This window comes from Protopterus annectens, chromosome 1.part2 (genome assembly GCF_019279795.1).
Source record: "Protopterus annectens isolate FY-2018-M chromosome 1.part2, PAN1.0, whole genome shotgun sequence".
NCBI classification, from domain to species: Eukaryota; Metazoa; Chordata; order Ceratodontiformes; family Protopteridae; genus Protopterus; species Protopterus annectens.
The window spans coordinates 552,644,052-552,671,700 of NC_056727.1; the positions used below are offsets into that span (position 1 = coordinate 552,644,052).

The 27,649-nt window shown below is 44.9% G+C and overlaps 1 protein-coding gene across 1 annotated transcript in view; it reads left to right on the plus strand.

Moving 5' to 3' along the window:
* The window catches only part of NINL (ninein like), a 1,970,063-nt gene that overhangs the window by 1,324,340 nt on the left and 618,074 nt on the right, over positions 1–27,649 (plus strand). The gene's annotated exons all lie outside the window — the stretch shown is intronic.

A 27,649-nucleotide genomic window follows, 5' to 3' on the forward strand; every position in this document is an offset into this window, starting at 1 on the left:
GGAATGAGAAAAAGGGCCAGTGCCCTGGAAAACTGAATTTACCTCAAATACTGCAATATTTGGCTGAACTGCTAAGCAGTGGACTTTCGTTCTCCTCCATCAAAATTCATGCCTCAGCCATTTCTGCAGAATACAACACTGATCACCCTCTATTAAGACAGTTCCTCAGAGGGGCTAAGAATTTAAGACCTCCAAGGAAACAACCAATACCTGCTTGGGATCTTAATTTCATTCTGGAAAAACTGACTTTGCCCCCTTTTGAACCAGCTGCCTCATCAGATTTACAATATTTGTCCTGGAAAACAGCTTTTTCTGGCTATCACTTCAGCTCGTAGAGTTTCAGAACTACAGGCTCTTATGGCTGTCCAGCCTTTCATCATCTTCCATCAGGACAGAGTTTCATTACGTACCAACCCGTCCTTTATGCCTAAAGTGGTATCCAGGGTAGCTCTAAATCAGGCCATACATTTACCTACTTTTTATCGTAATCCTCAAAACAAAGGGGAGAGATTACTGCACTCCTTGGACATCCACAGACAACTGCGTTATTATTTGGACAGAACAAAGCCTTTCAGAAAATCAGAACAGCTTTTTGTGGCCTATGCGGTAGGAGCTCAAGGAAAGTCAATATCCAAACAGACAATCTCAAAATGGATAGCCCACTGCATACGCTTTTGCTATCCCTTTCATGGCAAAACTGTACCTACAGGCATTAGAACTCATTCCACCAGGGCCACAGCCACCTCTGCAGCCTTTCTCAGAGGAGTTCCTACCAAGGATATTTTAGAAGCAGCCACTTGGAGTTCTGTGCATACCTTCTCTAAGCACTACAACCTACCATTATACTCCAAGTCTAGAGCAGGCTTTGCCACGGCAGTCTTGCAGGGCATTCTGGCTCCTCCTAGTTCCACCTAGTGCCTACCACCCCTTTCTTAGCTTTGGGATTCTACCCATCTGTTATGACTGCAGCTGTATGCACGATGAACATAGTACAGTTTTGTACCTACCATAAATGTAGATGTTCGAGTGCTAATACAGCTGCAGTCCAGGTTTCCCTCCCTCCTTCCCCTCTAGGGGTCTTCTTTTATGGTGTATTTGCTTGCAACTACTAGTCTTTGACCTTCCCCATTCTTGGATTATTTCTGTAAAAACTTTTGGATGCAACTTCCATTCGTGTGGATCTGTCTTATTCCCATCTGTTATGACTGCAGCTGTATTAGCACTCGAACATCTACATTTATGGTAGGTACAAAACTGTATTTTCCATTGCTGATTCACCAAGCCTTTGCAGATAAGTGCCCCATTGGGATTTTGCTTTACTTATTTTTCTTTTATTATATTGTTGCTTGTGGGGTTTCATGTTATCCAAGAAGGGTAAATGCGAGTATGGGAGATAGTCCCCATAAAGACCATCTTGAACAGTGTCTGCTTTGCTTTGGCACCTCACTCAACCTTATGTCCTGCTCTTTGTGTCAGGCCTTTGTTTTTTAGACCCTTTGTAGTAAATTTTCTTTTTTGTTGCTTTATTTTGTAAACTTGCATCTTAAGCTTCTTGCTAAGGATATGATAGAGGGAACTTCCCGCTCCAAGAGGCAGCCATCTGTGAAGAAGAAGAAGGCCAAGAAATCTGTGCTGGAATTCTGCTGTTCAGCCTCTGCCAGATGTCTCTACTGAGGTGAGTGAATGCCTGGAGGTTCACCCAGCTTTATTTTTGGATTCCTCTGATGTGACCGGGTTGGAGGCTGGCAGAGGTCTGACTTTAAGCATGTCCGAGGGGGCATTGCAGATGTCCTCTTTGGATGTTCTTGGGGGAACCATGGCTTATCTCCAAGGGGGCCTAGAGCTTTTCGTCAAATCTTATTCAGAGAAGAAATCCCTATTACCTTTATTGAATGCTCTCTTGGGTTGAAGCCTAAGTTCTATAAGGCGAACTTCCCTCCGAAGAAGAAGCAAAAGACTAAACATATTTCTCCTGCTAATAAGGATCCACAGAGTGAATGGCAGTCCTTCACTCAGGGCATGTTTAGTGCTTTGATAGCACTGAAATCTCTTCAGGAGGTTTCTGTTCCAGTCCCCCAACTTGGTCGTCTACCCCTCTTAAAAGACCCAGGGAATAGGATTCCTCTGAGGAGGAGCCGGAGTCAAATAAGGAATCCCGTACTTACCCCTCTCAGATTTCCTCTCCTTTGGATTTATAGATCTGAGGAAAAGGAATCTACCAGTTCTGATACCCAGTTTGAAGAGATTTCTTTTGGGGGGACAATCTCCAGGATGGAGTTGTTTAAATGGGATTGTGCTCACATTTATGTAATAGAAAAAAGGTGGTATGAGTTGCTGCAGATGGTTTCTCCAAGACCTTATACTATTCTTCCTGCCTTGGCTGCCTTGTTTGCATTTTCTAATGCTTCTAAGCCTCCTGACTCTCAGCCTCCTGCCCCTAAGAAGCCTGGTAGATTTTATAGAGTGCCTGAGGACTGTAAGTTTTTGTACAGGTTTCCTTCTGCTGACCCCTCGCTGATGTCTGCAGATTCTGACAAGCCATCTCAATTACAGTTGTTTGGCGAAGATGGTGTTGCTTTGTTTAAGTCCCTTCCAGAAAAGGACAAGGCTTTACAGGAACTTAAACATGTTTGTTTCTCCTGTGCCTAAATTTCAGAGAACTTACTCCAGTAAGTCAGCTTTTGTTCATAGGCAGTCTCACCCTTCTCCTAAGGGTAAAAATGGTGGCAAGTGGGCTCCTCTTGCGAAGGCTACTCAGACTTCTCTGCCTCAGGAGTTTCCCTTCCTGAATAAAAAAGTGCTGTCTGCCTATGCTGTTCTTCCCAGCCACTTTCCCCTTTCTGTTTGCTTCTCTCTCTCCCTGTTTGGCTGCAGACTACTCAGGATTCTTTAGCTCTGTCCATTGTCCGGCAGGGGTATTTCATGGTCTGTTAATCCCTTCCCCCTTTTTATGGGTACTCTTTAGGCCCCTCAGGAACAATTGTCCTTTGAGACCTTTTGACTCGGGGCACTATTCAAGAGGTGCCAGTGTCCCAAAGGGGGAAGAGGTTTTACTTCAGAAAAGAGGGCACTTGTAGACCAGTTCTAGACCTTTCCCATCTAAACACTTTCTGAAGGTGCCCTCGTTTCGGATGTAGTTCCTTCGGACTTTGTTCCCTCTCTTGTTTCTTCAAGATTATATAGTGTCTCTGGATCTCAAGGATGCTTATCACTGTATTCCGATTCATCCCATTTTCAGGAAGTTTTTACATTTCTCTGTTGTTTCCTGGCATTTTTCAGTTGTCTGCGTTCCCCTTTGACCTTTCTATTGCCCCAAGGGTATTCACCAAATGCCTTGCTCCTGAAATTGCTTTTTACAGGCTTCAGGGAATCCAAGTCTTTCCTTACTTGGACAACCCCCTGTTTCAGGCATCCTATCCAGAGATGTCGCAAAATCCTCATTTTGCCATTTCCCTTCTGCAAAACCTGGGGTTCACAATACACTTCAAAATGTCTTTTCTAACTCCTCCTCAAGACTGTGTTTTTCTGGGGTGCAGGATACAGACTGTGTCTTTGCTGGCATCCCTGTTCCCTCCCCAAGCCTAACACTCATTTCTTTCTTTCAAACTCTTCTTTCTCTGGCCTGTATAACAGACCAGGAATTTCTGAGAGCTCCTGGGTTCATGGCATCCACCATCACTATGCTCCCTTTGGTCAAACTCCACATGAGAAAGTTTCAGTGGTTTCTGAAGTCAGATTGGCTTCAACATGCACATCCCTTAGAATTTGTAGTGCCTCTTCTACCTTGTCTCAAGAAGGGCCTTCAGTGGTGGATTTAGCAGTTGTCTCTAATTCCAGGGCTCCCTTTTCATCCCTGTCTTTCCTCTCAGGAGCTGTTCGCAGACTCTTCAAACATGGGGTGGGGAGCAGCTTTTGGCTCTGTAAAGTTGCAGAGGGTTTGGTCACCTCATCAACAGAAAGAGCACATCAGTGTCAGAGATGAGAGCTCTTCTGCTGTCCTTTCAGGCTTTTCATCTTCTCTTCACCACAGGACCTCTCAAGGTGTTTACAGACAATGCAACAGTGATCTGGTATGTAAACAAACAGGGGAGGGGGCAATATGTTATCTTCTTTGCTGGTTGGCACTCCTAGTGTGGGATCTTGTTTATCCAGTATCAAGTGACTCTTCAGACAGTTTACATTCCCTCTGGTCTAAACATTGTGGCAGACACTTTGAGCAGGTCCTTAACTCAGTCCAACAAAGGGATGCTTCACAGGGATGTTTCTGGACATTGTCCACCAGTGGGATACTCCTCAGATGGATCTTTTTGCCTCCCCTCAGAACAAACTACTTCCTCTATTTTGTGCCAGAGTCCTCAGGTTCTCTGATGTGGAAGGTGGATATGCCCTCTCATTTTCTTGGAAGGGAATGTGTCTCTATGCTTACGCTCCCCTTCCCTTCATTCCTTAAGTCCTGTTCAAAATTCAACAGGATGCCTCCAAAATTTGGTTGGTGACTCCCTTTTGGCCAAGACACAATTGGTTCCCTCTTTTTCTGCCTTTAGCCAAGGACAATCATCACAAATTATCGCACAGGGTGGGTGGACCTGCAGTGGATATAAAAAGTTTACACACCCCTGTTAAAATGGCAGGTTTTTGTGATATAAAAAAAATGACAATAAATAATTTCAAAACTTTTCCCACCTTTAATGTGACCTATAAACCTGCACAATCCAATTGAAAAACAAATCTGTTAGGGGAAAAAAAATAAAAAATAAGCTGGTTGCATAAGTGTGTACACCCTTAAACTAATACTTTGTTTTAGCGCCTTTTGATTTAATTACAGCATTCACTCTTCTTGGGTACACACCTGCCATCAGTTAAAGAAACTCTGATTAATCCCAAGTACAGTTCAGCTGTCCTAGTAGGATTTGCCTGACATTTACTCAGTTGCAGCATTGGATATATCATGGAACACAGTGAAGACAGTCATCAGAAAGTGGAGAAAACATTTAACAACAGTGACGTTGCAAATAACTTGACGTCCCTCCAAAATTGATTAAAAGACGAGACAAAAACTGGTCAGAGAGGCTGCTAAGAGACCTACAGCAACACTGAAGGAGCTGCAGGAATTTCTGGCAATTACTGGTTGTGTACTACATATGACAACAATCTCCCATATTCTCCATATGTCTGGACTGTGGGGTAGAGTTGCAAGATGGAAGCCTTTTCTTACACACAAAAACATCCAGGCCCGGCTAAAATTTGCAAAACAATACATCAAGTCTCCTAAAAGCATGTGGGAATATGTGTTGTGGTCTGATGAGACCAAGGTTAAACTTTTTGGCCACAATTCCAAAAGGTACATTTGGCGCATAAACAACATTTCGCATCACCAAAAGAACACCATCCCCATTGTGAAGCATGGTAGTGGCAATATGCTTTGGGGTTGCTTTTCTTCAGCTGGAACTGGGGCTTTAGTCAAGGTGGAGGGAATTATGAACAGTTCCACATACCAGTCACTGTTGGCCCAAAAACTTCAGGAGTCTGCTAGAAAGCTGAAGATAAAGAGGAATTTCAACTTTCAGCATGACAATGACCCCAAGCATATGTCCAAATCAACAAAAGAATAGCTTTACCAGAAGAAAATTAAAGTTTTGGAATGGCCCGGATCTAAATCCAATAGAAAATTTGTGGGGTGACTGAAGAGGGCTGTGCACAAGAGATGCCCTTGCAATCTGACAGATTTGGAGCGCTTTTGCAAGGAAGAGTGGGCAAATATTGCCAAATCAAGATGTGCTATGCTGATAGACTCCTACCCAAGAAGACTGAATGCTGTAATTAAATCAAAAGGTGCTTCAACAAAGTATTAGTTTAATGGTGTGCACACTTATGCAACTGGCTTATTGTACGTTTTTTATTTTTTTATACTATTTTCCCCTAACAGATTTGTTTTTCAATTGAATTGTACAGGTTATAGGTCACATTAAAGGTGGGAAAAGTTTTGAAATGATTTATTGTGGTGTCATATTTTTATATCTCAAAAAACTGGCATTTTAACAGGGGTGTGTAAACTTGTATCCACTGTACTCTCACAGGACAAGGTATCTCTCATCCATCCCCACCTGTCCATTCTTCAGCTAACACTGTGGGTGATAGGATTTTGATTCCACATAAGCACCTTTTTTTCTGAGGATGTATTTAGGGTCCTGCAGGAGGCCAGGCAACCCAATATTAGGAAATCCTACTTATCCAAATGGAAGAAGTTTTCTGTTTGGTGTCTTTCTCGTAACCTGGATCCATTTTCTGTGGATGTTCCTTTGGTTCTCTCTTATGTGTGTGAGTTGTTCAAAACTGGGTTGGCTTATTCTTTTAAGGCCCACTTATCAGTGACCTCTGCTTGTCTGCCTTCATCTCCTCCTTTAGTTTCTAGGTTTGAAGCTAAGCAGTTCCTTAGAGGTGTCCTTCATATTAGGTCTCCCAGGAAACCTGTTTTTCCTCTCTGGGATCTTAACTTTGTTTTGTAAAAATTGAGTTGGGTACCTTTTGAGCCTGCAGCCTTGGTTTCCTTGTAACTTTGATTTTGGAAGATTGTACTTTTGTTAGCCCTTACTTCTGCCAAATGGGTGCGTGAGCTTCAAGCCCTTATGGCTTGTCCTTCCTTTTTGGTGTTTCAGAAGGACAGAGTGTCCTTGCTTACTAATCCTTATTTTATTCTCAAGGTGGTGAATGAGTTGTCCCTTAAGCAGTCTATTAATTTGCCCAGATGTTCTTCGTCTTTCACTGTTGCAGTCATCATACTTGGGTGATCCTGCCAGGGGTAGCCCTCACTCAGCCCGAATACCAGAGGCTTAGTATTTCTGCATCGGTTGCTATCGCTACAGGACTGATGTTAGGTCGTCAGTGGTATAAAAACAGGCAGCCACCGCCATTACTTCAGTCTTTCTTGTCAAGGACCCCGAAGTAGAAGCAGTTCACACAAGTGCCGGTCATCCGCTACCTGAGTTTTCATTTCCAAAATTGAAGTTGAAGTCTTCTAAAGCTAAGTACCCTATTGGGGATCTTTTTTACTTGCTCTAACCAATGTCAGAAAAAGTTAACAATTGTCTCGCCTGTGGAAAGCAAATGCCACACCGAGATTTCCATTCTTACTGCATCACCTGTTTAGGCCCAGACCATGACGTACCTCTCTGCTGGTTTTGTGCTTTGTTCAACGCCCAACCTATTCGTCGTTGTGCCCTTATTGTAGCTAAATGCTTTCGTTCTCGATCTCCATATTCCAAAATGGCTTCAGTAAGCCATCAAACTACCAATCTTCTGAAAAAACGTAAGGATAACGACAGAGACAGACTGCACAGGTCCAAACCTGCCGATGACACTTCCATTAAGGTAGTTGCCAGTTCGCCAGTACTCAGTGAGGCGCTTTCGCAGCCCCTGATACCCGCTTCAGTGGATTCGAAGGCCGCTATCAAGACCCATTCGGAGTCCAGTATGCCGCGAGACTCTTCTTTGACTATGGAACCTGCGGATGTCTCTACCTTGGATGGGTCCAGAGCCACTCTGCAGGCACCGGCTTCTGAGGAAGTTCTTCGCACTACCGATATTCGACACAGACTGCTGGCTTCTTTCATGTCTTCAATTCTTTCTAAAACTACAGAGTTTCTAAGGACAAGTGTACGAGCTACTCCTAAAAAAAGACCCTAACTCAAGCGCCTGCTTCCTTGCCACAGTCACAGATGCTAAAAATGGCAGAAGACCTTATCATGCTGATTGGGGAAGCCAGCATTCCCCTGCTAAAAGAAAAAGACTTGTCCCTAGCAGCTTTATCTGACCAAGAGTCCGATGACTCTAAGGTTTCTGATTTTGAAGACATGCCCTTATTTGCCTGTGAGGATTCAGATGCAGAAGAATCCATTCCTTCTGCCTCCCCTCCCGAGGATTTTTCTTTTGGTGAAACTCTACATACTTTGAGAGAGCATTTCCATTGGGAATGCCAGGATTATCCTCAGTCCAAAAAGAGACTCGGGAATTTTTAGATTTACCACAGCACAGACCCTTAGCTATCCCTCCTGTTCTGGATGTTGTGGATGATGTCTTTATGAAATCCAGTCCAACTCCTGATACTTTACCCCCTGCTCCCAGGAAACCTGACAGGTACTACAGAGTCCCGGACTCGCACACATTTCTTTTCAAAAATCCTACTGCTGACCCAGAGGTCATCTCCCAAGGACCTAAAGGAATAAAAGCAACTACAGCTAAGAATCCCACCCCTTCGGACAGGGATTCCCAAGCTTTAGACAGATGGGGTAAAAAAATATTCACCTTTGCAACTCTCACCATTAGAGCATTATATTGTCAGTTCCACATGCTGAAATACCAGCAACATACTATGGAACTTATTAAGCAAAAGTGATCTACCTTCCCTGACTGTGCAGAAAATAAAGAAATACAGGAGCTTATGCATTCTGCAAGCCAAGTCAGCAAGCATACCCTGCAATGTGGGTTTGACGCCCTAGAAGCATCTTGCAGGGCAGCAATCACAGGTTCTGTACTTAGAAGGCATGCCTGGCTTAAGGAGCAGACCTTGCCAGACCATGTCAAATTAAACTTATTGGACGCACCTCTGAACAAGGACAGTCTGTTTGACACCAAAGCAGAAGAGGTTTTAAAAAAGATGGAAGAAAAAGCTAAGTCTGTGCAGACGTCAAAGATTTTTTTGCAAGTGCAACCTCCAAGATACAGTAGGCATTGCCCCTCAACGCTGGTCCTTTCCAGCCCCTTCAAGGCCACCTCAAACTAGACCAAGGGGAAACAGACCCCCCAGACTACAGTCTCAGGGTATGCAAAGATCTAAACAATGGAGTACCTCCACTTCTAAAACAGGGAGTGCTAAACCACCCCATTATGGAAAGAATTCACAATGAGTTCTCAACTCCTCCCCTTCACCTCTACCCAGTTGCTCATGCCCCTAGAAGGAAAACTTGCCCACCATGCAAAAATCTGGAACGCCATCACCAATGATCGATGGGTCCTCAACATAGTATCCCAGGGGTACAGATTTTATTTACAAACTCTGCCAACCCAAAAAGGGTTCCCAGACCTTCCTCCAAACCAGTGGACAGAGGCACAAAACCAAGTTCAGTCCCTGCTCTCTATAAGGGCAATTCAGCCTGTTCCTGCAGAACAGATAGGCCACGGTTTTTATTCCAGACGTTTCTTGGTATGCAGAAAAGAGGGCACCTGGCGCCCAATCCTAGATCTAAGCATTCTAAACACCTTCCTGGTGGTACCAAAATTCAAAATGCTCATCCTACACCTAAAGGAGGCCTATCTACACATACCAATCTGGGACTCCTGCAGGAAATACCTACATTTCGAGGAAGGATCTATGCATTATCAGTTCTCTGCACTTCCCTTTGGCTTATCCACTGTTCCCAGAGTTTTCACAAAATGCCTGGCTCCAGCCATTGCCTATTACAGACAGAGAAATATTCAGATTTACCCATTCTTGGACGATTGACTGATTCAGGCAGACAGTCAGGAAAAGCTTTTGCAGCACCTGACATTTGTAAAGAACCTTCTGACCTCCCTGGGGTACACTATCAACGAAAAGAAATCCAAACTAGTCCCCAGTCAAAAAAATTTATTCTTGGGAGCAAGCTTGGACGCAGCATCCCAGATGGTATTCTTTACTTCAGAAAACAAGCCTGACAGGCTACTTCTCACAAATGGTCACCAGAACCCAGATATCCGCAAGGAAAATCCTGCAAGCTCTAGGGTTCATGGCCTCCTGCTTTCTACTAATTCCATATGCCAGACTGCATATGAGGAAACTTCAATGGTACTTAAAAAGTCTTTGGTGCCAACATTCTCAGGACCTGGTATCTATCATACCTATGATACCTTGTCTAAGGAAAGAGTCCCTTTGGTGGGCAGCAGCATGCAACCACAACAAGGGGCTTCCCTTTACACAATCCCACGCCGCCCAGACCCTAACCCCACAGACTCATTAGACTATGCCTGGGGTACACATCTGGATGGCAGGTGCATTCAGGGCCACTTGAGCCCAAATCATATTCATCTGGACATCAAATGAAAAAGAGATGCTAGCTGTTCAGCACGCTCTGACAGCTTTCAGATCCCTACTCTCTCCAGGGCTTCTACTAATCAAAACTGACAACACCACAGTGATGTGGTACATCAACAAGCGGGGGGAACTAACTCTTACCCACTCTGCAGGCTAGCCATGACCCTCTGAAACATGGCCTCAGCCATGCATTTTCCCCTCAAGCTCAATTCCTGCCAGGCAACCAAAACTCTTCTGCAGACAACCTAAGCAGAAATCTCCTAGACCCACCTGAGTGGCAATTAAACCACAACACCTTTAGCCTTGTGACCCAGAAATGGGGTACCCCAAAGGTGGACCTATTTGCCTCCCCCTACAACCACCAGCTCAGCAAATTCTGCACCAGGGAACCTCACAGCAAGGCCTGGAAAGTGGATGCACTATCTTTCCAGTGGGCAAACCTCTCAAACTATGCATTTCCCCCTCTACCTCTTCTTACAAGAGTATTACTCAAGATAAGGGAGGAAAGACCAAGGGCAATCCTGATTGCCCCAGGACTGGCCATGCCAACACTGGTACCCACTACTGCGCAGTCTGTCACCATTGCCTCCATGGCACCTCCCCCAGATCCCAACTTTCCTGACTTAGCAGAAGGGACAGTTCTTGCATTCGCAATTGCAGATCCCGAACCTTGCAGCCTGGTTTATTCCTTGACTTTTCCTCCAGTGGCCAGCCTAAGTAAGCAGGTAGTGGCTGTCATACCTGAAGCCAGATGACCCAGTACTAGAAAATCCTATACTGACAAGTGGAAAATGTATTGTTACTGGATCCAGACTAAAGGAGCAGATCCAGCACAGCCCTCCTTACCTCTCATTCTGGATTACCTAGCACGCCTACTCCACAGGGGCCTAGCCTTCTCTTCCAGTAAGAGCCATGCCTCTGCCATCTCTGCTCATTACAGCACTGAGCCACCTCTCTTCTCACACCCTCTCATCAAGCAGTTCCTGAGAGAGGCTAACAACTTAAGGCCACCAAGAAGAGCCCTTACCCCTGCTTGGGACCTTAACTTTGTGTTGGAAAAGCTTACGCTGCCCCCCATTGTGCTTGCAGCGTCAGCAGAGTTAAAATTCCTCTCTAGGAAAACAGCCTTGCTTCTGGCCATCACTTCAACTAGAAGAGTGTCTGAGCTACAAGCACTTATGGCTGTGGAACCCTTCATCATTTTTCATGCTGACATGGTCTCCCTCAGGACTAACCCTACTTTCATGCCTAAAGTGGTGTCCAGTGTATCCATTTGCCTACCTTTTTCCTAATCCTCAAAATAAGGGGGAAAGGATCCTGCACTCTTTAGATGTGCACAGACCGCTCAGATTCTACCTTGATAGGACTAAGCCCTTTAAGAAATCTGATCAGTTACTAGTCAGCTTTGCAACAGGGGCAGAGGGCAGGGCCATATCAAAACAAACTATCTCCAAATGGATAGCCCACTGTATCCATTTCTGTTACAAACACCATGGGAAACCACCCCCTCAGGGGGTCAGAACACATTCCACTAGGGCAACTTCAACCACTACAGCCTTTCTCAGAGGAGTCCCTACTAGGGACATTCTGGAAGCTGCAACTTGGAGCTCTGTTCATACCTTCACCAAGCATTACCACCTGCTTATCTTTTCCAGATCCAGGGTGAGCTTTGCAACCGCAGTCTTGCAGGGCATACTAGCCAGCCCCAACTCTTCTCGACTGCCTCCACCCATTCTTCAGCTTTGGGAATCAACCCAAGTATGATGACTGCAGCAGTGAAACACGAAGAACATAGTACAGTTGTGTACACTTACAATAAATGTAGACGTTCGAGTGTATTCACTGTTGCAGTCCTGGTTTCCCACCCTCTAGCCCCCTTGTCTCTCTCTCTCTCTCTCTCTCTTCCTCACTCCTTACAGGGCTATTGGTATTTACTTTTTACTAGTGGTGTTTTTCCACCATAACTTAGCTCCCTATTTGCAGGCTCCTGATATTTGGGGAAAGAAAAACTGATGTAATGGTGTCAGCTGCCTGTTTTTATACCACTGACGACCTGACGTCAGTTCTGAAGTGACAGCAACCGACGCAGAAATAGTAAGCCTCTGGTATTCGGGCCGACTGAGGGCTACCCCTGGCAGGATAACCCAAGTGTGATGACTGCAACAGTGAATACACTCGAACATCTGCATTTATGGTAAGTGTACACAACTGTACTTTTTTTCTCTCTCTGCAGTCTGCTAGTGAGAAGGTGCTGCATTTGTTGGATTTGTGTGGGCAACTCAGATTTTGGATAAGACTAAGACTATTAAGAGATCTGATGAGCTGTTTGTTTCATTTCATCCTAGGTCTTTAAGACCAAGACTAGCTGTGTCCAATCAGACTGTTTCTTCTTGGATCTCAAAAGCTATTTCTTTTTGTTATTCTTTTCATGGTAAGAGCTTTTCCTTATTTGTTAAGGCTCATTTGGCTAGAGCTGTGGCTTCTTCTGGTGCTTTTTTCAAGCACTTGGATACTAACTATTCTTGAAGCAGCTGGACATCTGTGCATACATTTATCAAGCACTACAAGTAAGATGGGGTCTCTAGAGTTGGTTTTGCTAGGGCCACCCTCCATGGTTTCCTAGAGGAATGTGCTGGGCTTGGTCCTTCCTTCTCCCTATCTTTGTCTTGGGCTTTGGCACTCTCCCTAATGTAATGAATACAACAATAAAATGGAAGGACATAGTACAGTTGTGTAAAATATTACTGCAATGGTTGATGTCCTTCTATTCACTGTTGCAGTATTTACTCTCCCATCTACTCCTGTTCCATTTGTCTTCTGGATATACTGGTTACCTCTTTCTTTTCCTTGGACTAGCATTCCTACCGGAGCTGTTAGTTCTGAGGATGGTACATCCAGACTTCACCTTTATGCTGTACACTACACGAGGAACATGTGTGTGACATACGGTGTACCTTAAAGCAACCTAAAGGCTTTGGTATACTGGTCGGATGTTGGTCTGGCCTTGGCAGGAGATCCCTATTGTAATGAATACTGCAGCAGTGAAGAAAAGGGCATCTACTGTTATGGTAAGATGTTACACAACTGTACTTTATCCTTAGCTTTAGACAATTTCATCTTTAGTGATGTTCGTTAGATTTGATAGGTTTCTGTCTGTATATGTGGGTAGATTATTTAAGAATTTGGTGTGCTTTAAATTTTCATTTTCTACATAGTACCTTGCTGTGTTTTTAAGTATTGCTGGCTTTTCCGTTGTTTGTGTATTGTATTCCAGAACATCTGACAGCCAGGGCTTTAAAAGCTTTCTGAATGCGGGCACAAAATTCCGCCTCAGGATCTGCATTCTGTGTGTGTCTGTTATTTGAGCTGTGCCCATCTTGATATAGACTGTGAAACCTGTGCCTCCTTTGGCATTAGGGCTCTTCAAACACGAAGGTCAGAGATCTTCTTCCTCCACAGCCAGTCCTCCCTTCCAGCTGCCTTCTCTTCATCCACTGCTGCCTTCCCAGCCAAAGCCAAGACTAAGGAAAAAGTGATCAATGAGAGGGAAAGGTTAGAAAAGGAGAAGAGGGAGAAAAAGAAAAGTTAGAGTCCATGAAAGCGATCTCTGGATCCCACTGCTTTGGATATTCCAGATCCCAAAGCCTCGTAGGAGGTCCGATACGCCAGTCCCTGTGACCTGACCTTCCTCTCTCTAGCTCTAGTTCTTACTGCAACTGGTGAGTCCAAGGCTACATTCTCCTATACTCCAGGGCAGATGATCAAGACCACTATCACTGGCTTCTTCTGTTTGGTCATCCAGAAGTCTTGCCAAACAAGATGTCGATGAATGATGAGGAAGTTCTTGAATGCAAATTCAGATTTGGGTTCTCTCAGTGGCATCCTTCCTGAATGCGCCAAGTACTGGTCCAACAACCCATCCTCTTCTCTCTCTGGTACCAGTCCATTCATCAGACCCAGCTTTCCTGGATTCAACATGCCCCAGTGCACCTTTGTCAGAGTCAACAGTTCACACTACTTTGGCTGGCTGTATCCCTACCTTTTTCAACTCCAATGCATTCAGATTAGGAAGAGTCTTTAGAGCCGAAGTGTTGGTGCCAAGACTTGAGGGGACAGGTCGACTCTGAAGTTATCTGAGCCATGTCTTCATCTCAGGGCCTCGGCCATCAAAAGGTCATATCCAACATCAACCTCAGGGCCTGGACTTGGTACCATGGTGTCTTCTCCTTTGGGGCAGGAAGAGATCTTATTTGTGGCCAATTGTGGCTTCGGCCTTCAAGGCTTTTGAGAGGGTTTTGGCTGTTCCAAAACAAAAGGTGTTAACTCAGCTCGTCCCCACACAAACCTCAAGAGGATTATGCTTCTTCTTTCCTTCATTCTGACAGGGACAGTTGGTACCAGTGACTTCCGAGACTGCTCACTTTGGGAGTTCCCACTGTGAGCCTGACCCGTCTGATCATCCACCAGTTTAGATTCACAAGAAAAAAGTGCAAATGGAAGCACATAGTCTCATCACCAGAATCTTTTATTGAAGAAATGGATTTGGATAAAGGTGAAGGCTACCCCTAGATTTCTCTCTCAAGACATCACCTTTGGTGAGATCCTCAAATTGATAAAGTAATGGGAGGATGGTCCACAGATAACCCTTCAGTAGATGAGACCATGTTCTTGGAGGCCTTCGGTTCTGACTCATCTTCATCCTTGGTAGCACTGCCCATTGATACCCTTTTTGACCTTATGGCTCAGCAGGCATGAAAGGACCCTAACATTGTGGAACCAATACCAAAGAAACCAGATAGGAACTTTGCAGCGCCGAGGACAGGAAGCATTAGAGCAGAGGTCCACCAGAGGATGGACCTGGTGGTAGCAGCTTCCACCAAGAAGGAATTATTGGAAGAAAGTTCCTCTGTCCACCTCCTAAGAGGGTGTCTTGGGAGTTGGACAGGTTTGGAAAATGGATATACGGCATGTTTCAGTGACATTTGCCCTCCAAGTGCTGAACTATTTGGCTCATGTAACATGATTCCAGAGAGACTTGACTAAAGAGCTGTCAACGTCTCTCTCCTGTAACCTGCCTGCAGATGTTCAGAAGACTGTGGACTCGTAGCTCACTGCCATTTAGTCTTTATCGAACATTACCATGGAACTGTTTTTAGTTGTAGACAGTCTTGCCCTCCACCCAAAGGTGTAAAACAGGTTCTAGTCGTGTACCTGCAGCTAAGACTATCCAGACCCTATTTCATAAATACCTTATTTTCAGGATAAGTCAGGTTCTGTCTGACATTTTGCTTCCCTTTTTCCTCTTTCAGGTTCCCCTGTCCCTCCCAAACTGGTTAAGGGTCACACAGGACTCTTGCGTTCTGTTCATTATCCATCAGGGGTATTTCATGCTGTGTATATCTATTCCTTCCTTTCTGGGCATCCCTTAACCTTCTTGGGAACAGCTTATTTTCTTTCCAGAGGTGCTTTATGGTCTTTTAGCCCAGGACACCATTCAAGTTGTGGCCCCTACCCAGGAAAGGAAGGGGTTTTATTCCAGAATGATGTTCTTCGTGTTTTACTGTTGCAGTCATCACATTTGGGTTATCTGCTTGCAGTAGCCCTCAGTCGGCCTGATTTTCAAAGCCTTAGGTCCTGCGTCAGTTGCAGTTTCATCTTCCATGGCGTCAGGTAGTCAGGGGTATAAAGCATGCGGCCAACACCATTACACCAGTCTTTCTTGCCGTGCAGTGCCCGAAGCAGAAGATGTTTGCAAGTGGCAGTCGGCCGACTCCTGAAATTTTCGTTTGAGTTTCAGAACCGAAGTCTTCAACTAAAGCTAAGTACCCCGTTGGGGAAACTTTTTCTTGCTCTAAACCGATCTCAGTAAAAGTCAATAATTGTATTTCTTGTGGAAAGCAAATACCTCAAAGATTTTCATTCATACTGTATTCCTTGCCTAGGCCCTGACCATGATGACGTACCTCACTGTCGGTTTTGTGCCTTATTTAAACAACGACCTATTCATCATCTGTATATTTAAGCTTCTAAATATTTTGGTACTCTGTTCAATTACGCAGATATGGCTTCGGTAAGCCACCTGACTACCAACATTCCGTAAAAACGCAAAGATAAAGATAGAAACAGACCGCCTAGGTCCAAAGCTGCCGACGACGCTTCTCCTAAGCTAGTCACCAGTTCACCGGTACTCAGTGAGGAGCTTTCACAGCCCCTGATACCAGCTACTTCAGATTCACAGGCCTCTACTGAGACCCATTCGGAGTCCAGTATGCCGCGAGATGCTTCAGCTGTGGAACCTGCTGATGTCTCTACCTTGGATGGATCCAGAGCCGCTGTGCAGGCACCAGCTTCTGAGAGTGTATTTAGGCCTACTGACTTGCATATCAAACCGATGCCATCTTCTTCTTCAAGGTCTAAAACTCGATCCATGCCTAGAAAACTGACACCTAGACCGCATGGTCAGGCCTCTATGCCTAAAAAAACAAATGATAAGAATGGCTGAAGACCTTATTACTTTAATCAGGGGAAGCCAGCCTTCCCCCTCTAAGAGACCTAGGACTGAATTTGCTTATGATTCTTCTGATCAGGATTCTGAAATTTCTGTTTCCTCTGATGACCAGGATTTGCCCTTATCTACCTATGAGGATTCTGATACAGAGGACTCTATTCCCTCTGCTTCCCCTCCAGAGGTTTTCTCTTTTGTTGAAACCTTGCATACTCTTAGGGAGCGTTTTTGCTGGGAAAGCCAGGAGTACTCTGATTCTAAAAAGAGGCTTAAGGATTTCTTACTCCTGCCCCAACACAGGCCTTTAGCTATCCCCCCTGTACTGGACATTGGTGATGATGCCTTTTCAGAATCTATCTTGGCCCCTGACTCCTTACCTCCTGCTCCCAGAAAACCAGATAGATATTACAGGGTTCCTGACTCTCACAAGTTCCTCTTTAAAAAATCCTACTGCGGATCCTGAGACCATTTCACAGGGACCCAAGGGCATTAAGGCTACTACTGCCAAAAATCCTACCCTCTCTGATAGAGATTCTAGGGTGCTGGATAGATAGGGTAGGAAGATATACACTTCTGCAACCTTGGCCATTAGGGCCTTAAACTGCCAGTTTCATATGTTAAAGTACCAGCAGCATCATATTGGATTGCTTAAACAGAAAATTATGTTGATTCCTGACTGTGCTGAAAATAAAGGTTTACAGGATTTAATGCATTCTGCTGAACAAATTGGAAAACATACTTTGCAATGTGGTTTTGATTCACTAGAGGCATCTTGCAGGGCTGCTGTCACTGGGTCTGTACTTAGAAGGCATTTTTGGCTTAAGGAACAATCTTTGCCAGATCATGTTAAAGCTAAATTGCTGGATGCTACCTTAAACCAGGACCGCCTGTTTGGCAACAAAGCAGAAGAAGTACTTAAAAAGATGGAGGAAAAAGCTAAATCTATACAAACTGTTAAAGATTTCCTGCAAGTACAACCTCTAAGATTTAGTAGGCATTAGCCCTCTAAGAATTGGTCCTTTCCAGCCTTTTCCAGGCCGTCAGTCCAAACCCAGAACCAGCAGAACACCCAGGCTTCAGTTCCAAGGTACACACAGGACTAAGCAGTGGGGGGGACTCCCACTTCCAAAGCAGGGAGTAGTAAGACTCCCGCCTATGGTAAACTGTCTCAATGACTTAACTTTAAAACATCCAAGCCCTTCTCAACTGACTGCTCTTTTAGGGGGAAAAATTGCTCTGCAGGCAAAAAACTGGGAACTCATTACCCAGGACAAATATAGTTTCCCAAGGATACAGATTCCACTTCCACACTTTACCAACCTCAGACGGTTGGCCAGATCTACCCCAAAATCAGTGGGCAGAGGCTCAAAAGCAAGTTCTCTCTCTCTCATAAGTATAAGGGCTATTTCAAATTGTCCCAGAAGAGGAAAGGGGACAAAGTTTCCACTCAAGACTTTTCCTGGTGCCCAGAAAAGACAACTCCTGGTGTCCTATCCTGGACCTTTCTATCCTAAACACTTTTTGGTGATCCCAAAATTCAAGATCCTAACTGTTCACCAGTTGCTGTGCTAGACAAGGATGCCTGGTTGGCAACACTGGATTTAAAGGAAGCCTACCTGCACATCCCAATCAGGGGATCTTGCAGAAAATACCTACGCTTCAAAGCAGGCTTCATGCACTATCAGTTCTCTGCACTGCCCTTTGGCTTATCGACTGCGCCCAGGGTATTCACAAAGTGCCTAGCTCCAGTCATTGCATTTTGCAGGCAAAGAAATATTTAAATATACCCATACCTGGACGATTGTCTAATTCGGGCAGAAAGCCAGGACATACTATTGAATCATCTGGCATTTGTACAAAAAGTGCTAACCTCTCTGGGGTACACCATAAACAAAAAGAAATCACATCTTGTACCCTGCCAACAAATTTTATTCCTGGGAGCAACCTTGAGCACAACTTCCCAGATGGCTTTCCCTCGCGCCAGAGAAACAAGTTAATTTGACAGCCTACTTCAAACTAATGGCTACAAAGGCGCTGCTATCTGCAAGACAAATACTGCAAGCCTTGGGGTTCATGGCCTCCTCCTAATTCCATATGCAAGACTGCATATGAGGAAACTACAATGGTATCTTAAAAGCCTATGGTGTCAACATTCTCAGGATCTAGAAGCAGTGATTCCTATCATACCTTGCCTACAGATAGAGTTCCTATGGTGGGTAGAGGCCTGCCACCAAAACAAGGGGCTACCATTCACTCTACCCCCTGCTGCTCAAACCCTAACAACAGACTCATCAGACTGTGCATGGGAGGCTCACTTGGCAGGGAAGTGCATTCAGGGAAAATGGAACCCAAGTCAAATGCACCTGCATATCAATCAAAAAGAAATGTTAGCTGCACAGAATGCTCTGACAGCCTTCAAGGACCACATTCTTCTAGGACAATTAATGGTAAAGGCAGACAACACCACTGTTATGTGGTACATAAACAAGCAGGGGGGAACCCACTCATACCCTCTCTGCAGACTAACAACACAGCCTTGATCTACCAAGTGCACCTACAGGCTCAATTCCTGCCAGGAAAGCTAAATACACTGACAGAGGAACTAAGCAGAAATCTCATGGACCCACACAAGTAGAAACTGGAAACATACATTCAACATGTTGATAAACAAATGGGGGAGCCCAGAGATAGACCTGTTTGCCTCCCCACAGAACTACCAATTGGACACATTCTGCACAAGGACTCCCCACAAACAAGCTTGGAAAGTGGATCACCTGTCCTTCACCTGGAAAAATCTATCAGTTTATACCTTTCCTCCTCTGCCTCTCCTCTCCAAGGTGCTACAAAAGATCAAACAGGACAAACCAAGGACAATACTGATTGCACCAGACTGGCCACGCCAACACTGGTACCCTCTTTTGTGCAGTGTCACTGCTGGCACCATGGCACATCCCTTAGACCCCTACCCTGCCGTCCCAACAGGAGGGCCAGATTCTGCACCCTCCGCTTCAAACCCTGAACCTGGCAGCCTGGATAATTACCTGATCTCTCCATTACCATCCCTCAGTAAAAGTGTTGGATGTCATTCTGGTGGCAAGGAGGCCTAGTACTAGAAAGTCTTATACTGAAAAATGGAAGAGTGTCTTTTCCTGGAACCAGACTCAGGGGATGGCCACAGCAGCGCCCAATTTACCTCAGATTCTTCAAAACTTAACTGAGATGCTTCACAAGGGCCTTTCCTTTTCCTTCATCAAAATTCATGCCTCAGCCATTTCAGCTCATTACAATACAGAACCACCCCTCTTCTCTCATCCACTGCTCAAGCAGTTCCTCAGAGGGGCCAAAAACTTAAGACCATCCAGGAGAGCCCCAACTCCAGTCTGGGATCTTAACTCTACCTCCTTTTGAGCCAGCTGCAAATGCAGAGTTGAAATTCCTTTCTTGGAAAACAGCCTTCCTTTTAGCTATCACTTCAGCAAGAAGGGTGTCTGAATTACAGGCTCTTATAGCAGTGGAGCCTTTCATCATCTTTCATGCCGACAGGGTGTCTCTCAGGACCAATCCCTCCTTCATGCCCAAGGTAGTATCCAGTGTGGCTCTTAATCAGTCCATTCATTTGCCAACCTTCTTTTCTAATCCGCAGAACAAACGGGAACATATACTGCACTCCTTGGATGTGCACAGACAACTTATATTTTACTTGGACAGGACTAAACCTCTCAAGAAATCTGAACAGCTGCTGGTGGCATTTGCTGCAGGGGTAGAGGGGAAGACCATTTCAAAGCAAACCATTCATTTCTGCTATAAGCACCATGGAAAACCTATCCCACAGGGGATAAGACCACATTCAACCAGGGCTGCATCTTCCTGTACAGCCTTTCTCAGAGGTGTCCCTATCAGGGGCATTCTGGAAGCTGCTACCTTGAGTTGTGTACATACCTTCCCCAAGCATTACTATTTGCCAATTTTCTCTAAATCCAGAGCTGGCTTTGCCACTGCAGTCTTGCAGGGCCTTATAGCTGGTCCTAATGCTATCCAATTTCCTCCTCCCATCCTTAGCTTTGGGAATCTAGCCAAATGTGATGACTGCAACAGTGAAACACGAAGAACGTAGTACAGTTGTGTACACTTACCATAAATGTAGATGTTCGAGTGTATTCACTGTTGCAGTCCTGGTTACCCTCCCTCCACCCCCCTGACTTTTTTTGGCTATACCTGTATTCCTTTTTACTATGCTTAAAGCTTTTTGGTGTATTTGCTTTTTTTGTTGGAGATGAAACCTTCTATATATATTTAATTGCTTCCCATTAGGGGGGCACCTGACATCTGGGCCAAGAAAAACTGATGTAATAACGTCGACTGCATGCTTTATACCCTTGACTACCTGACGGTCATGGAAGATGAGACAGCAACTGATGCAGGACCCAAGACTTTGATAATCAGGCCGACTGAGGGCTACTGCAAGCAGATAACCCAAATGTGATGACTACAACAGTGAATACACTCGAACATCTACATTTATGGTAAGTGTACACAACTGTATTTTTCTCGTCCCCAGGAAGGAAGGCAGCTGGAGATCTATTCTGGATCTTTCTCAGCTGAACACCTTTCTAAAGGTCCCTTCTTTTTGGATGTTGTCCCTTCAGTGTTCGTTCCCCCTTCTTCTCGGGCATTTTTGATATGTCTGGATCTCAAGGATGCCTCTCTTCTTATCCCCAGCCATCCCGTTTTCACGAAATTTTTTGCATTCCTGTGTTTCTTCTTTGAATTTTCAGTTATCTGCTTTGCCCTTTGGCCTGTCTACCTTCCCAAGGGTATTCACAAAGTGCCTCGCTCCTCTCATTACCTTTTGCAGGCTGAGAGGGTTTCAGATTATTCCTTATTTAGACAACCTGCTCATTCATGCTTTGCCCCCCAAGGTTCTGCTTCAGCACCTCCAGTTTACTGTTTCCCTCCATAAACTTTCAAAAATCAGTCCTGGTTCCTTCTCAGGATCATGTTTTTCTCTGTTGCAGGATCCAGACTATTCACTTGTTAGTATCCATGGCTCCCCCCAAGACTTTCTCTCACTGATTGCTTTTTTTCCAGCCTGTTCTTCCTCTTGCTTCAGTCACAGCCAGGGATTTTCTCAGGGTCCTTGGATCTATGGCTTCCACCATTCATATGTTGCTTCTAGCCAGACTCCATATGAGAAAACTCCATTGGTACCCCAAGTCAAGTGTGGCTTCAACAATGCCATCCCTGGATTTCCTACTTCCCTTCTGTGATGACCCACCACTGGACCAGTAATCAAGGATCCTCTATCCTCATCACTGGCAACAGTGGGGGACATACATTGGGAGGATGACAGGTACACGCACAGTATTTCCAGATGAGGCTGTCTGCATCAAGTGCAATTTCCCTTAAGAGCACACAGATACCAAAGTCAGTCCAGGGATGGTTTCTCCCTTTCTCCAGATCCCCAGTAAGACTCCCCACTGGTGCAGCTATAGTGTTGAGATCTCATCTGAGTAGCCAAGTCAAGACCTCCAGCACTCTCTGTATCCAACCAGTGCTTCGTGTCCCTGTCAAAGTAGCTGACACGCATAGAAGTCCCAGACGGTAGCTGTATTCTCTCACCTTCTAGCCCTCCCCATGCAGTAACCCTTTGTCTCAGTATACAGATTCCCCCTTTCCTTGAGAATCAGGTGCCTCAAAAGCTACCTCCCTCAAGCCCTGTACTGTAGGGTTTCAGAGTTGAGCCTGTCTTAACTCTCTCTTTGTAACCCTTCCCAGCTCCCCTTCCACAGGAAGTCTGGTATTCTCTGACAGCAGTGCCTCACTGCCAGCTTGGGTACTACTACTCACCTCTGCCCTTGCAGTCACTCTGTCCAAGGGAACATCAGTACCCACAAGCAGCTGTGGCTTACCTACAGTCTCACTGTTACAAGATAGCTCCCTCCCTGAAGTAAGTACCTCATCTGTCCTGGCTTCGTGTGTGGTCTGTCTGGGTCCCCCAGGCTTCCAGACCCACATACTTGTCTCCAAGCCTGACTGTGTGTAACTGCATGCACACAAAAGTACTGTAGTATGAAAAATCACTCCCTATCAGTACATCTACAGGGGTATCCTCAAACACACCTACTTGCTTGCTTATCCACCCTCCCAGTCATGGTGAACCCTAGCGAAAGGTATTTGGAATGGGGCTCCTCCTAAAGCTTTGACTGGAGTAGACTGCCCGAGCAAGTAGTGCTCCTCTGTAACCATTGCAGGCTTCACAGTGGTTAGGTCAGAGGCTGTCTCTGTCTTAGTAGTGGCCTGTTTCCCATCTACTAAGGTAGGCTATAACCTCTTGTGGTAGCTTGGTACCCTTGTTGTCTCCAGACCACTTAGTGCTGTCATTCTGTCATTCTCACTTACTGACTCTCCCACCTTTTGTTCCCCACCTTGTCTCAGTGGACATCTATATGCTACATGGCCCCACTGGTTGCATTTAAAACATTTAATCCTTTGTCCTAACCATGTACCTGAACTAGTGGCTTCCCCTGCTGCTGGTAGACTCTGTTGGGGTGGTTTAGGCTGCCCAGCATGGGTTCCCTTAGACTCATGGGCAGCATTGGGTATCCCTTTCCTGTGCAGTGATGCCCTGCTTGCTAGGTATTGGTCTCCCTTTTTCCCTAACTCATCTGGTGTTACATTCTCTAGCTACTGTCCAGATTCTCATCTCCTTAGGCAAAGTGCTAAGGGCTTATTCCCTCACCAAAAGGTCTGCCAGCCCTTCAAAAGTGGTGACCTGCCACAACCACTCAACCGTCTGTGAAAATAAGTGCTTAACTCAGCAATGTATTCAAACACTTTCATCTGCCTTGCGTCTGTCCTCACAAAACTTTTTCCTGTAAGCTTCAGGTGTTAACTTAAAACACTCAAGTTTTAACAGTATTGTAATGTAAGCAATCCATATTAGATGATTTAGGAATAGCAATTACAGCTTTACCATGGAGTAAGGGGGCCCTTGGTCAACATTATACTGTTTACGCCCTTTCAAACATATGAATAAAGCTGTCAAAATTATCATCCTCTGTAAAATGTGGAAGAAATTTCCTGACCTTTCTTGCTTCTGGGATTCCTGGGATTCACTTTACTCCCTTCCCCATCATCTCCATGACCCTGGTGAAGAGTCAGCATCTCCTATTCATGTTCCCTCTTCCTCTCATTTTCTTCAACTTTCAGACCTCGCAGTCTGTCTGCTGATTCTAATGCCATCTGTTTCTCCTTTTCTTAAGCTTCCAAATGCTGCAGTCTCTCTTTTGATTCTAATTCTGTTTGGCCTCCAGTTCAAGTCTCGTTAACTGTGGAAAGGGTGAACTGTCCATTTTCTGAGAGTTGTACATCCCCAAGGCCAGTCTGGTTTTTCTCCCGGTTGCTGGTCTGTAATGCAGCTGTGACTAAGGCTGCAATCATGTCTGCTTTAGTCAGGTTAGCATGCCCCTGTCCTTTGGCTTGGCACATCTCAGCCAACTGGCTCTTTGTCAGCTTGCCATACTCCTCTGCTGACATCCTTGCCTGCTGTTCCTGACTGACTAAGCTAACAAAAAAAAATAAATAAAACTGTTCTGATAAGGAGCTTTGAATATTCACTGTTTGTCTGCTTCAGAGTACAAACACCTTCCTTTGTGACCACTGTTTACAGGCAGGAGGAATTCAGTATCCACACCACTGAATCCCAATATGTAGATATCCCACCACTAAATGTGATGACCCACTACTGGACCAGTAATCAAGGAACCCCAATCCTCACCACTGGCAACAGTGGGGGGACATACATTGGGTGGATGACATGTACATAGTATTTCCAGATGCAGCTCTTTGCATGAAGTGCAATTTCCCTTAAGGGCACACAGAGATCACAGTCTGTCTGGGGCTGGTTTGTCCCTCTTTCTCCAGATTTGCATTAAGACTCCCCACTGGCACAGCTGTAGAGTTGAGATCTCAGCTGAGTAGCCAAGCCAAGACCCTCCAGCACCCTCTCTGTCCAACCAGTGCTTCATGTCCCTGCTCAAGTTGCTGTCACGCTCACTCTTTGAGGTTTGATTTATACATGACATACAGCTGCAATACATTTCTAACACATACATCTTATATGACTCATATTGATATTCACAAATGACATATAATTATATACAAAATTCCAGGTAGCTGTGCTGGCAGCATCTCCTTTTGTCACACCTTCCTTCCCTGCCTCAAGCTTGAGCTTCTGTGGTGGATTGATCAGCTTTCTGTCAACCCAGGGCTTACTTTCCAACCTCCAGTCCCATCTCAAAAGCTCTTTTCGGATGCTTCAGACAAGGGGATAGGGAGCTTCCTTCATTTCTGCTGAAGTCCAGGGTTACTGGCCTCTACATGTAGGACAGACCACATCATTATCAAGGAGATGAGAGCTCTCTTTTTAGCTCTTCATACCCTCTTTCTTCCATGGCACCTGAAAGTCTTTACTCACAATACCACAGTTATGTGGTATGTCAACAAGTGTGGGGGGGGGGGCACGGTCCTACCTTCTTTGTAGACTCGCTCTTCAGGTCTGTGATCTAACTGTCCAATATTAAGTAACTCTTGAGGCTGTCTATGTTCCTTTAGAGCAAACTATAGTGCCAGACTCTTTGAGCAGGTCCAACATACATGCTTACAAATGGATGCTTCACAGAGATGTTTCTAGACATTGTATATCAGTGGAGTGTTCTTCTTGTAGATCTTTTTGCCTGTCCTCTAAACAGACAAGTTTTCTATTCCAGAGTTCCATGTCCTCTGGCTTGGAAGGTGGATGCCCTATCTTTTCCTCAGAAGGGGATGTTTCTCTACACCTTCCCTCCCCTAACTCTGTTTCTGAAGGTCCTGCACAAGATAAATCAAGACTGTTCCAAAGTCTTGCTGATGACTCCTTTTTGGCCCATGGCCTGGGGCAGTCAACACAAGTTACCTCACCGAGTGGATCTTCCCACACAAGGCCAAGGGGTCTCTTAACCATCTTCACTTCTCCACTCTTCAAATGACTCTGTGACTGATAGGGTTTTGACCCGTTTTAGGCACCTTTTTTTCCTGAGGACATGCTTCAGGTCCTGCAGGAGGCCAGGAAACCCACTACCAGGTGTGTGTCTCATAACCAGTATCCTTTTTCAGTGGAGATTTATTTGATGCTGTTATTTGTGTGATGTACTGCATGGGTTTGTTGGCATTTTCTTCAGTTAAAGCTCACTTATCAGCAGTTTCTGCTTGTCTGCCCTTAACTCTTCCTCTGGCCTCCAGGTTTGAGGTTAAACAGTTTCTTAAAGGCATCCTTCATATCAGGCCTCCCAGGAAGCTTATTCCACCTTCCTGGAAACCTCACTTTTGCTCTTGAAAAAAGACTCCTTTTTGACCCTGCTATTCAGCTTCCATGCACTATTGTACTTGAAAGATTTTTGTATTTTGGCTCTTACTTCGGCTAAGAGAGTGTCTGAACTTCAGGCTGTCATGGCTATTCCTCCCTTTTTAGTTTTGTGCAGGGACTAGGTGCCTCCTTGTACTAACCGTTCTTTTCTGGCCAAGGTGTTTATTGAGTTTTCTTAGTCTTTTAATTTGCCTTCCATTTTTTTTCCTTCTCTGCAGTCTGCCAGTAAAGAAGTTTCTTCATACCTTTGATTTGCATGGACAGCTCAGATGTTCTGTATAAGACCAAGGCTGTTTTCAAGTCTGAGTGACTTTTTGTTTCTTTTCATCCCAGATCTTTGGGTTTGGTAGTTTCTAAACAAACCTCCTGTTCCTGGATTTCTGAGGTTATTTATCTGTTATTCATTCAATAGTAAATGTATTTCCTCTTCTGTAAAGGTTCATTCGACCTTGTTGCTTCTTTTGCTGCCTTTTCAAACAACTGGATACCAAATCCATCCTCGAGGCTGCTACTTGGACTTCTGTCTATACCCTCACTAAGCATTACAAGTTGGATGTTATTTCCAGAGCAAGAGCTGGGTTTGTTAGGGCTATCGTGTCTGGGTTTATAGAGGGCTCTTAAGTGCCTTCCTCCTCCCAGGTTTCCACTTGAGCTTTTATACGCTGTCTCTTATGCAAGGAATACTGCAACAATAATGTGGAAGGTCATAGTACATCTGTATAAAATCTTAACATATCAGTAGATGTCCTTCTCTTCACTGTTGTATTATTCACTGCCTCCCTCTGCTCTGCCATTTTCTTCTTGCCATCTTGGCCAGGGATTCTTTTCTCTTTTTTCTCTTTCTGGATGCACATGTTCTTCCTGGGACTTTTCAGTTCTGAGGTATCTGCGTTCATACGTCACCTTTATGCCTTTGTATGACATACGATGCCTGTAAACTCTAAAGGCTTTGGTATACTGGATGGACATTTGGGCTGTCGTTTACAGGAGATCCCTTATGTAAGGAATATTGCAATACTGAGGAGAAGGACATCTACCGTTGTGGTAAGATTTTACACAACTCTATCTCCAGGACACATACCGTTGCATAAAGATAGAGAAGCATTCCAGGAGGCTTCTCTGTTTTGAGCTGGGAGCCAATCATTACCAATGCAGAGAGCTGTTCTTCAGTCTCACCACAACCCCCAGGGTGTTTACAAAGATATTGGTGGTGGTTTTAGCATGTCTGCCTCTTAAGGATCCACGTTTTTCCATATCTCAGTGACTGGCTGCTCACCTCTACATCTAAGCATCTGCTTTGATATCATCTGGACCTTCTGCTCCATCTAATGCAAAACCGAGAAATCACAATAAATTTACTCAAGAGCCACCTTGACCCAACATAACAAATAGAATTCAATGGATGCCACCTGGACTTTACAATTTGCTAAATTGTCGCGGTCCAGTGTGCTCTCCCTGCATCTGGCAGCTACACAGGTAGTTCAGCATCCTTCATCCCCAGCAAGGTTAGTTCTATGGCTCCACAGTCTTAATGATTCCACTAGCCAGGTTCTACATGGGAGTACTCTAATGGACTCTTCTGTATGTGCAGTGGTCTCAAAACATTCACCCATTGGATACCAAAATTTGCATTATTTAAATATGCAGAGATTATATCATTTGGTGGATAAAATCT